Source organism: Pelobates fuscus, chromosome 8 (assembly GCF_036172605.1).
Source record: "Pelobates fuscus isolate aPelFus1 chromosome 8, aPelFus1.pri, whole genome shotgun sequence".
NCBI lineage: Eukaryota > Metazoa > Chordata > Amphibia > Anura > Pelobatidae > Pelobates > Pelobates fuscus.
Genome location: NC_086324.1, coordinates 112,724,846 through 112,738,071, shown reverse-complemented (window position 1 = coordinate 112,738,071; position 13,226 = coordinate 112,724,846). Strand labels below are relative to the sequence as shown.

General features: G+C 48.0%; 1 protein-coding gene across 1 annotated transcript in view; it reads left to right on the top strand.

Moving 5' to 3' along the window:
• The window catches only part of METTL22 (methyltransferase 22, Kin17 lysine), a 388,543-nt gene that overhangs the window by 116,339 nt on the left and 258,978 nt on the right, over positions 1-13,226 (top strand). The window lies entirely within an intron of this gene.

Sequence of the window (13,226 nt, the reverse complement as noted above, 5' to 3'; positions counted from 1 at the left end):
TGAGGACAGCTGTTTACCAAATTAGATTAGCTTTGGATTACCTATTGGCAGTAGAGGGAGGTGTATGTGGGAAGTTTAACCTAAGCAATTGCTGTCTTCAAATAGATGATGAAGGGCAAGCAACAGCTGAGCTTACTAGCCATATGGTTAAACTAGCGCATGTGCCTACTACTAGGTATGGAAAGGGTATAATCCAAGTAGTTGGTTTGGTAATTGGTATGAGCAGTTTGGAGGACTTAAGGCATTGGTAGGTGGAGTCATGCTGATCTTAATGCTGTGTCTTCTCCTACCATGTCTTATTCCTTTAGTAGTTAGGTCTGTGCAGAGCATTATAGAAAATATAGCAGAAAGAAAGGCTGCTGCACAGATAATGGCCATATATAGATATGAGGTTCTAAATCAGGGAGAACTAATGCAGGAAGAAGAATGTTGAGGGATTCACATCATTAGTAGCAAAGTCTGGTCTGGTTCATGGCAACCTGAGGTATATGCAAACTAAGGTTAAGTTATGCCTCCGTAATTGTGAAAATATCAGAGGCATCAAAGGGGGGAATGTGGTGGAATCTCAGTAAAAATAAATTTACTAGGACAAGATTTCCACGTGGTATGTGCACTTGCATATGTTGATGTATCACGTAGCTAAGATACAATCAGTAGTGTAAGGAGCATATGTAGGAATACAGGATATACGAGTATTTCCCTTCCTCCATTGTGCTGGGCAAGCCATGTGGTCAAACAGGAATTTAGTCTCTATTCGGTTGATTAGATAAGAGTGTGTAGGTTGAACTGATTATGGGAGGAGCTACATGCCTATATAAGGGACCTACACTGTATGATCAGGACTCAGACTTTGCTGTTTTTTGGTGACATTAGTCCCTCTGAGTCCCGGTCGGTGAATCGAATAAAGAATCTCTTCCTTCCTGAAGAAACCTGTGTCCATCTCTCTGTGCTTGCCTTCCGTCAGTTTCTCCGGTATCACGACCACACCGAAACAAAGAGATAAATACACGAAACGCTGGTTCTACTGGCTCCGTACTCTAAACTCGGACGAATTCCTACAGCATATTGCTGCACCATAAGCAGGAACACGTAAAGAGACACAGGAGACCCCAGAGATGGTCAAAAAGAGGCCCCGGGTGGGGGCGAATCTGGGGCGGCGACGGGGGGCGCGAACCAACCGACCCACAGAAACCCATCCCCCTCCTACGCAGACAGACACACTCAAAACAGGACAAGGACTTGGACGGTGCACTAAGACCCAGACACACCACGGCGCCTCCCAACCCGCAACTCGGCGGGACCCAGGAATTGGTCCAGGAGGACACACGCCGCTCACGGACATTCCGCGAGCTGCAAACACCTAAACACATACGACTGAGACCCAAGACCGACCATGCCACTATACGAGTCCCACTAGCGGATAGACCACGGGACACGACTCAGACAAACTACACACCCACAACAACACCCCAGGCCGGACTTGACCCCAGAGGAGCAATGAACAGCACCCTACCACCCAGACCAGGAGACACAGACACGCGAGGTAACCTGCCCACACAACCCAGACAACCCACAAGACACGGGAGCAGACACACTCCCGGCACCTAGACCGCTACCTCCCTACCAGACACATGAGTCATAGGCAAACACACATCGAGGACACTATATCCATACATGGCAGGACCATACCCGCATAGTGACGCCAGTCATAACACCGGTAGCCAGCCCTCACAGACGATGAGCCGAGGGGGAGCAGGACACCATACGAACCAACAAAGACTGGAAGACCACACAGCACCCAAAACAGGAACTGATAGGGAGGGACACGATACTGACTAACTAAACAATGAACAAGCGCGGACTGAGACGTGACTCGCAAAAGATATAAAGGCAGACACAGACCAGCCCCAAATTAACCACACCCGACACACACGAAATGCAAGGACGCGCGACGAGACGAGCACACAAACTACTCAGACCCACCATAACAACTAAGGACCCAGACGGCATTGACACCTCAGGAGGTCAGGCTACGTCTAATAGGGGAACTCATAGAGGACCAAACCCACCAGACCATACACATAAACATAAGAACCTTGGGAACCCACATATTCCTCACCACACACCGTCCCACACATGGCAACAACAGTGCCGACCATGGCTACTTACTGCAATAAGAACACAGATGAACACAGGCGCATTGCTACGCCGACATCACATAACACACCACAAAAAAGTAAAAGAATTGCTCACAAATGACCTAACTTCTGATATTGTTGATATATAAGCAGAGCCTCTGCGTAGGCGATGATGCAACAAAAGCTCATATGTGTTGTATGTATCCATAACTTGAACAACCGAGATAGAAACAATTCAACACAAACGCATCACTTCAGCCACGATAGCTTTAAAATTCTCACCCCACAGCCTTACGCTTTACACAGTCAACTACACTGAGTGCAGCCGGATGACCAATAGGGCAATATGCATACCCTCTTACCAGGACCGCATAGTTACCATCAGCCTACATCAGACCGCGCATTATGCAAGGACTATTTAGCATTGGGAGAACATTTGCCTATGCACACATTCAGTTACATGTAATGCATGCTTCCCTGCAGAATACGTACAGGGAAACACTGAGCAACGGGCACTAGTTACTGAAATGATGACTAAGATACTAAAACATACGGCCGTAAACCAATTTGAGTGCATAGATCAGTTGACAAAATGAACCAATATGTTGTGTTATTCAGGCTACGACAAATCCGCTTCTGCGTAAGTGACAAAATGTTTACACCTTTATTTACTGTTACTTATGCCCCTGCGTGGGCAACTACATGCTTTACTACGAAACAGTTCGATAAATGCGTTTATATTGTGAAAACAATAAAAACATTCAAAACAAAGATACAAAGCAATTACAATATAAATAACACAAGCAGAATACGGCAGCATACAGACCTCAATTTTAAAAAATAGGACCGACACGCTACGGGACATCACAATCCTATATCGGCACAGTGCTGCTAAAAGGTTGCCTACCCCAGGCCTAGGATGACCGGAGGGCGATAGATGATGGCAATTCTTAAAGGAGTGGGCTTAAAAAGGATGGACAGTGTGAACTTCAAAAGGAAGTAAAGGAAAGCGCAGGGGCGGGGAGGATAGGTACATTGCGGGGAGAGAAGGATGCCTACACGCCTCCTTTACAGTTAAGTCTGGGAGTGTGGGAGAATTGTAGTCCACCGAAACATAAAGATGCGGGAGTATCCGTATCAGAGGAGGACAACTAGGTCTCAGTGAGTGCCAATATTGTGAGTGAGTTAGAGCTGTTGATTTAATATTACTACAGATTAAATGGGCGTTCCACAGTGCACACTGAATGTTGGTAAAGGATGATAAACTGCAGGGTATGTGGATGAGGTTTGTGTGGTTTCTGGTTGTCTTAGTGTGAACAGATGAGGTGAAGGGCCCCGGGTTGGGTGAGACACAGGGCCGCCATCAGGGGGTGACAACCGTGACAGTTGTCACGGGCCCGGCGGTCCTGGGGGGCCCGGACTGCTTTGGCAGTCCAGGGCCCCACAATTACTTTCTGCACATATATATAGTGCTCATCGCTATATATATGTGCAGCCGCGGGCCCCCCGGCTCCCTATACTTGCAGAGGGGGCCCAGCGGACTGCAGAAGCACTTTCCAGCATTTCCCTCGCTCTAACTCCCGCGAGACGTGCGGCCGTTAGAGCGTTGCCATGGCAACGCTCCGCGCGGCGCGCACACCACATCTCGCGGGAGTGAGAGCAGGAAATGCTGTAAAGTGCTTCTGCAGTCCGCTGGGCCCCCTCTGCAAGTATAGGGAGCCGGGGGGCCCACAATTCCACCTGACCGGACCACCAGGGATCAAAGGATCTTCCCCCCTCCCTGAACCAGGTAAGAAACAGGGAGGGGGGAATAACAAAAATACATTTAAATTACTATTACTACATTTACATGCATACACTACTAAACACATACACACACTGCATTCATTACACTGACACACACTGCATTCATTACACTGACACACACTGCATTCATTACACTGACACACACACTGCATTCATTACACTGACACACACACTGCATTCACTGCACTGACACTCACTGCACTAACACACACTGCACTAACACACACACACACTGCATCCACTGCACTGACACACACACTGCATCCACTGCACTGACACACACTGCATCCGCTGCACTGACACATTGCACTAACACACACACACTGCATTCACTACACTGACACACACTGCACTAACACACACACTGCATCCACTGCACTGACACACACACTGCATCCACTGCACTGACACACACTGCATTCACTACACTGACACACACACACTGCATTCACTACACTGACACACACACACTGCATTCACTACACTGACACACACACTGCATTCACTACACTGACACACACACTGCATTCACTACACTGACACACACACACTGCATTCACTACACTGACACACACTGCATTCATTACACTGACACACACTGCATTCATTACACTGACACACACTGCATTCATTACACTGACACACACTGCATTCATTACACTGACACACACTGCATTCACTACACTGACACACACTGCATTCACTACACTGACACACACTGCATTCACTGCACTGACACTGCACTAACACACACACTGCATTCACTACACTGACACATACGCACTGCATTCACTGCACTAACACTCACTGCATTAACACTCACTGCACTAACACACACACTGCATTCACTGCACTAACACACACACTGCATTCACTGCACTAACACACACTCTTCATTCATTACACTGACACACACTCTGCATTCACTGCACAAACACACACTGCACTAACACACTCACTGCACTGACACACACACCGCATCCACCGCACTGACACACACACTACATCCACCGCACTGACACACACACTGCATCTACCGCACTGACACACACACTACATTCACTACACTGACACACACACTGCATCCACTGCACTGACACACACTGCATCCACTACACTGACACACACTGCATCCACTACACTGACACACACTGCATTCACTACACTGACACACACACTGCATTCACTACACTGACACACACACTGCATTCACTACACTGACACACACTCTGCATTCACTGCACTAACACTCATTGCACTAACACACACTGCATTCACTGCCCTAACATACACACTGTATCCACTGCACTAACACACACTCTGCATTCACTACACTAACACACACTCTTCATCCACTACACTAACACACATACTGCATACATTGGGGGGGAGGCAGGCCGGCCGGGCGGGCAGGGAGGGGGGGGGGAGGCAGGCCGGCCAGGCAGGGGAGGCAGGCCGGCCGGGCAGGGAGGGGGGGGCAGACTTTGTGCTTTGTCAGGGGCCCCAAAATTTCTGGTGGCGGCCCTGGTGAGACATCACCAGCTGCTGGAAGTAGGAGGAGAGATAGTGACAGAATGTGTGAGTGGGTTTTATATGAGCGGGGTCTACGATGAGATTGAGTTAGAGCAGGAGAGAGAGAATAGAGAAATGAGTGCAAGGCTTGAGATTAGAGAAGGGGGTAGTGAAGCAGAGAGGGATTAATGTTAATGTAATTGTGTTGTTGAGGGAAGTGGGTATAAGGCGATGAGATTAGAGAAGAGGAGAAGATAAAGCATTGCTCCTATGAGTAGGCACTTTGAGGAAAACAGAATGAGGACTGAGTGTTAGGGGTTAAAGGAATGAAGGAGTGTGCGGATTACTGGCAATGTTTGCAGCTGCCATGTCTAATCATCTAAAGTTGTGTGTGAGATTCTATCTATAAACGTAGTAAGGAACTTGGGGTGGGCTGGCCTCTGAGCTATGTCCTGGATTGCAGTAGGGAGCTTTTAAAACTCATATTATCAAGTAACGTGACCATATGCCTCCCACATGACATGGACCATTGCATGAAGGTTGGTAAACCCAGATCATAAAGCTGTTGGCAAAATAATATTTAATAAGAGCAAAAAATTAAGTTGCACGAGAGTACTGAAAACTGACAGCAGCACAAATAGCCTGCCCTTCGGTGGTTCCCCAGTCAGATTTCAAGCTGTTTTTTTAGCTCATTTGTACCATTACAAAAAAAGAACCAGATCATTTGCAGATCAGACTAATTCCACCCAAAATGACAGAACAGATCCAAAATGCAGGACGCCTCTCTGTACGAGAGATACAGCAACCCCAGATGATCATTTCAGCGTTGTTAGGCATAGTCAGTGAGAGCATAAAACGAATTGCAACAGAGTACTGAAAATGGACACCAGCTCAAATATCCTGCCCTTCAGTTGGTCCCCGCTCAGATCGCAAACTGGTTTTAGCCCATCTTGTGACATTAAAAAAAGAACCAGGGCCGTTTGCATATCAGACTGATCCCACCCAAAAGCGAAGAACAGATCCAAAATGCAGACCGGCTCTATCTGCATGAGAGATACAGCAGCCCCAGACAATCATTTCAGACTTGTTCAGCATTGTCATTCATGTTGTCCATCTTTGGGTTTGTCAACTTTTGCTTGAATATGATCTGGTATGTTGCTGATGTAATTCTTTTTTTGTGAAGTGAAACCGCTTTCTGGGCTTTCTAACCTAGTCACCTATAAAGGGTTATGCTGGGTATTCCAACCCACATTGGCCAGGGTTGCAGTATTACCCAAATTAGACAGTGTGTCTGTCCACTTCAGGATCTAAGCTCTGCCCCTAATGTACTCATTTTTTTAATATCACACTTTAAAGTCAGATTATATAATTTCACTAATTATTATTTTTTTTTATTTTTTTAAATTCTTTATTTTTGAGTTTTTGATATATATTTTTTCAGGGTAGGGGTACAGAAAGAAAGTAGAGGGGATTAGTTAACAGTACAGATTTGCGGCATCATCAAGTTTCATAAGCTATGCGTTGGCTGTCCACATGCAAGTGGGAATTCTGCCAAAACATCTTTAGTAATTGTGCGTGACTGTTTTAGTCTGTCGTTTTCCTATTAGCTTGCAATCCTGTTTCTGCTAAGGTTTGGTATGGGGTACAGAAGTAAAAGGGGTGGGGGGAGGGGTGCCCTATCTTGACGGTGTGTCACTTGTATCTAGAGGTATGTCTGTACATTGATCTCGTCATGTATTCCGTTTGTTCAGTACCTCTGTGTTGTGGGTGTCGGTTGTTGAGGTTTGGGCCGAGCTTGTCAGGTCTTGGCTTTTGGGATTTAGTGTGGGGGGTTATGGTGGGGCGTAGGGGTCTACATGTGGTTTCTTTGGTTTGCTATTGGGATTTTCCCTTTTGTCGTTGGCGTAGGTGAGTTGTTTGTGGTATCAGGTTTTCTTGTTGTCGTTGGTCTTGGGTGTGTGGGGTTTGGTAGGTTTTGCGTGGTTTTGGCGTCGGATGGCCTTGTAAGTTTAGGGGGGGATGATTGGGATGAGAGGGGGAGAATAGGGAGCGTGTAAACGGAAGAGGGGGGGAGTTGTTGGGGTGGTAGGGTGTCCTGGTGGGCGATTTAGTGTGTCTTGGTTCGGGGTGTGTTGGGTGTATGGTTTTTATTCAGTGTGTGCCGGTGATGTTCGGGTATTCGTATAACCATGGGTCCCAGATTTTGTGGTAGTGTTTGGTATTATCGTGAAGTAATGCGGATAATTCATCCATTTTAACTGTGTCTGTTATTTTCCGTCTAATTGCTTCCATGGTCGGTATTTCGTTGCTGCCCCATTTTTCGGCTATCGCCCGTCTGGCTGCTAATGCGATCTTTGCTATCATTTTGTTTTGGGCTCTAGGCATATCAGCGTGTGGTTTTGATAGCAGCCAGATCCACGGGTTTAGTGGGATGTCTGTGTGCAGGATTCTAGAGATCATGGTTGCAACCTGTTGCCAGACTTGTTTGATCGGGGGGCATTCCCACCACTGGTGGAGGTAGGTTCCCTTGTGGCCGCATCCCTTCCAGCACAAGTCGGTGTCTGACCTGCCCATCTGTTTAAGCTTAAGGGGGGTGGTGTACCATCTCATGAGGGTTTTATAGGCCTGTTCTTTGTGATTTACGCAGATGGAGACCGTTGCTATGGCCTCCCAAATTTCCACCCAGTCGGTGGGGTCTTCTGCTGGGCCTAAGTCCCTCTCCCAAGCCGACACGTATGTGAGAGCTCCGCCCCGGACATTTTGAATAATACGGGTGTAAAGTGCTGAGATTTGCCCCTTCTGAGTTGGGGCTTGCATGCATTGTTTCTCAAAGGAAGTAAGTGCCGTTGTGCCCGCCTTTGTGTATTCTGGTTGTGCGAGGAAACTTTTGATCTGTATATACCTAAACAGGTCAAATGTCCGGAACGGTGTCGTTTGCTGCAGATCGGGGAATGGGGTGATATGTTGGCCCTGAAAGAAGTGGTACAGGCGTGTGAGGTTGTTGTCCTCGTAGCGCGTGAAGTCTTTAGGTGACATGCCTGGGGGAAATTTTGTGTTGCGGAGTATTGGTGTGAGAGGGGATAGGGAGGTGGTTAAGCCACTTTTATGCGTGACTTTGTCCCAAATTTTGATTGTATTGATCAGTGCTGGGGTAGTTCTTGGTGTGGGGGGTCTGGCTTGTTTTGGGAGCCATATATACAGGGATGGGTGGTCTCTGCCGAACATGTCGTGCTCGAGATCCACCCATCGTTTGACTCCGTAGGGGGCGTGCAGGTTTTGAGCTTGTGCTATCTGTGCTGCTTGGTAGTAATGAATAAGGTGAGGGAGGCCGAGGCCTCCCGCCCTATTCGGGACGTATAGGGTCTGCCTCTTTATACGTATACGTCGATTGGACCATATGAACTTGTCTATTCATGATTGTAGCTGTTTAAAGTCTGGAGTGTGTAGAGGGATTGGGAGGGTTTGAAACAAATAAAGTAGTCTGGGCATAAGGTTCATCTTTACTGAAGCCAGTCTGCCGAGCCAAGATATCGACATGTTCTGCCATCTGGCTAGGTCGTGTGTGATTTTTTGTATGATTGGGGTGTAGTTCTTGGAGTAGATTTGGGTAAGGTCTGTTGTTAAGGTGATGCCCAGGTATTGTATTTGGTTGGAGTTTATTTTGAAGGGATAAGCCTTCTGTAGGTGCTCCAATGTGGGGGAGTCAATGTGTATGGGTAAGGCTTCGGTTTTGTCTATGTTGAGTTTGTATCCGGATATTGTGGCGTACTGCTCTAGGGCTTGGATCAGTAGCGGCAGGGAGACTATTGGGTCGGTGATGGTGATGAGCAGGTCGTCCGCATAGGCTGCGGTCTTGTATTCGTCTTCACGGATTTTGAGGCCTTTTATGGCTGCGTTCTGTCTGCGGTTCTGCAGGAGCGGCTCCAATGATAGGGCGAATAGAATTGGGGATAAGGGACATCCCTGGCGTGTTCCGTTGTGTATAGTGAACCTGGGTGATTGTGTGAGGGGTAAAAGGAGGTTGGCCCTTGGTGAGGCATAGAGTGTTTGTAGGGCTTCTAGGAAGCTCGTGGGGAATCCAAATTTTTGGAGGGTCGCGAATAGGTAAGGCCATAGTAGCCTATCAAAGGCCTTTTCCGCGTCTAGTGATAGTATTAGTGTGGGAATCTGTTTTGAGGTTGCGGCCCAGATGAGGTCGTATGTCCTTCTGGTGTTATCGCTGGCCTGTCTTGTGGGTATAAAGCCCACTTGGTCGGGATGGATGAGTTGAGGTAAGTAGGGGCATATCCGATCTGCCATGAGTTTAGTGAATAATTTTATATCCACGTTAAGTAAGGAAATGGGTCTGTAGTGACCTGGGTCCAAGTGCGTTTTGTTGGGTTTGGGGAGGAGGCAGACTGTTGCCTGGAGCATTTCTTGTGGTAATGGGTTGCCTTGTAGGATGGCGTTGAATAAGTTGCATATGTGGGGGGAAAGTATGGGGGCGAATGTTTTATAATATAGACCTGTGAACCCGTCCGGGCCTGGGCTTTTGTTTGGTTTGAGCGTTTTCATGGTGCCCGCGAGTTCCTCTGGGGTTATCGGTTCTACTAGTTTTTGCGCCGCGTCGGTTGACAGGGACGGTAGCGGGGTTTCAGTTAAGTAGTGGTCAATGAGTGTTTTGGTGGTGTGTGGGTTCTGCCGTATTTCAGGGCTATGGTCGTATAGGGACGTGAAGTAGCTTTGGAAGACTTCTGCAATTTTATTGGGGTCCTCCGTTATGGTCCCATTTGGCATGGCTATTTTATTTATCTGTTTCTGGGTTGTGCGTTGTCTGAGTTTTCTCGCTAGTAGGGTGTCTGCTTTGTTCGCCTTGTCATAAAATAGTTGTTTGGACCACAGTAAGGCTTTTGTCGAGTCTTTTTTCATGTACTCCTTTATTTCGGTTTGGCATTTTGTGATTTTAGCCGTCAATTCTGGTGTGGGTTCGAGTTTTAGTTTGGTCTCCAGGGTTCTAAGTGTCGCCAAGGTTTGTTCTAGGTGTGAAAGCTGTTTTCTTTTGTGTATAGTTGCTTGGTTTATTATTGTCCCTCTTAGGACCGCTTTGTGGGCTGCCCATAGAGTGCATTTGGAGTCCACCGAGTCTTTGTTTATGTCAAAGTATTCTGTTAGGGCCTTGGAGATCGTGGACCGTATCTGTGGATTATGGAGGAGAGTGGGGTTAAGTCTCCATGTCCATGGTCGGTTCGTGCCTGGGATGGTGAATGTTAATGTGGTCTCCGCGTGGTCAGACCAGGTAATCTGTCCGATGGAGGTGTTCTTGAGTGAGGGTGCCATTGCCGGGGAAATTAAAATAAGGTCTATGTGGGAATGTGATAGATGTGGGTGGGAAAAGAAGGTGTAATCTAGTGTCGTGGGGTGTTGAGATCTCCAGGCGTCTATTAGGTGGGTCTGGTCTAGGAAGGTCGCAAAGAGTTTATCGGCTTTTGCCGTTGGAATTCGGCGTTGTGAGTGGGTTCTGGCTCGTCTTCTGTCTACCGCGGGCGATGGGGTGGCATTAAAGTCGCCTCCGATTATCTTATGGTGGGAGGGGAATAATGCCAGGTGTGCTCTGAGAATGTTCCAGAATGAGCTGGTAGGCGAGTTGGGTGCATATACTGAGGTAAACGCATATTGTTGTGGGCCGATTTTGCCCGCTATTGTAAGGTACCTGCCCTGTGGGTCGGCTATGGTGGTAGTGACTGAGAGAGGGCATGACTTCCGTACTACGATGGCGACTCCGTTTTGTTTGCCTGCTGGGGAGCTGGCGAAGTGGTTCACCCGATAGTGTCGGCTCAGGAGAGGGAACTGTTTGGCTCGGGTGAAATGCGTTTCCTGGAGTAGGAGTATGTCTGCCTTAGTGTTATTGGCCCACCTCATGAGTTGGTGCCTTTTGGAGGGGTTGTTGAGGCCTTTGCAGTTGATCGATAGGCAGGTCAGAGTGGCCGACATCTTCTGTTTGTCGGGTGTGTGGGTGTGTGGGTGTGTGTGCGTGTGTGTAGGGGAGGAGGGGGGGTAGTGACTAGCAAGATATATGGGGGGGGAGAGAGAGGTTAGAGGTTAAATGGGGGTACTGGGGTGAACGTACCTGGTCTTACTTGACAGCTGCCAGGTGTCTTGTAGGCGGAGGGAGTTACGTCTGTGGGCTTGTGTCTGCTGATTTGTTGAGTGTGTGTGCCGCGGCCTCTGTCTTCGTTTAGGTTGAAGCGAGGTCCGGTGGTATTTCGTCTGTGTGGGGACGTGGGGGGAAGGCGGCTGGAGTACCAGGCGCTGTCCTCCCGGGGATTCTTCAGCTATTTTGATGTGCTGTTTTCTGTGTCGTGGTGGGGGTGGTTCTCCGTACCGTCTTGTTAGTCCACCTGAGGTGGGTTTGCTGTATGGCGTATTTCGGGGGTGGTCAGGTAGGGGGATGTGGGGTTGCCTGTCTGCTTACTGAAATGGGTCGGAGGTCGTTTTTCTAGGCTATTCGTCTGGGGTCGCGATGAGCGGGAATGTAGTGGCTTCATCCGTGGGTTGTCTGGGCGGGGGATTCAGGTGTGTCTCTTTTATGGGTCCCGTTGAAGGGTTGGTCAGGTGTCAGGTCGTGGTCTTGGGGGTCGTTGAGCGTGGGTGACGTCAGTGATCGGGTTAACTGTGTCAATGGGCCCGTAGTAGGTTGTAGGGGACACAGCAGATAGTTAACCTGTAACAATGTGCATTAAACTGTAATCAAATACATAACAATAGAGCATTTAGTATAGTGCCGCAGATACAGTTGGAGGTCGATATGTAACAAAAAGCAGTGAATTGCGATAATTTCCATAACAGTAGTGCATTAAGTTGGGTGTGCATTACATCTTATATAATAAACCTGGTGTCGTAGACTTTAACCAGCATTCAGTTCCCATCCATGTCCCCCTGTTGTGCTGGTTCTCTGAGGTGTTGGTGTGGTGGGGGGTGTATTCTTTATGCTTCACAGGTCGCCTGCGATAGTAGTGGGGGGGTCGTTGTATTGTTAGGGCCTGGGGTTCTAAAGTCTTCCAGTTTTGGGGGTTTACAGCTCAGCCGGCGGGGTCTTTGTTGTGCCTCACTTACCAAGTAAGGGGCAGGGGTGAGACCGACCGCCCACTGACTAAATTCCTGTGTTACGTCCCGCCCTCCTCTCCCCAGTATGCCCCTTCGGTGTGTATGTTAGTGATAACAATATTGTGTGACCAGGTGTAGACTTATGGAAGCGTGGTGTATAACAGTGGGATCCTCCTGGATCAGACATGGGTTATAGCATATAAGGGATACTCTAGTGTAGCTGCCAGCCGGTCCAGTGGCCTTCCGCCTCTGTGTTTATATGAAACATTGTCTCTAAGAATTAGAGTGTCCGTGGTCCTGTGTTCTCTAGTTATGTGTTGCTTAAGTATGTTAGGTTCTATGGTAGCGCGGTCTTTATATGAGTGTAGCCGGGCCTTTGTTGAGTGGCCATAATGGTCCCTTCTTTCTTCTGTGGGTAGGGGCTGTTTTCCCCCCGGGTTATGTAGCTGAAGGGGGTTTTTGGTTTGCAATTGTGTTCGTCCCCTTATATTGTGTGTCTACATGACTGGCCTAGAAGTGTACCATTGTGTATGGAGCTTTGTTTGGCGGGAGTAGCGTGCCCGTGTAGAGGCTGCCGGGACTAATTATTATTTTTGATGCCCACATTAATATCTCTATCCACAATGCACTTTTGTTTACACACTTTGTGCTGTACAACTAACAAAGTAATAGAATCTTATATGTGAG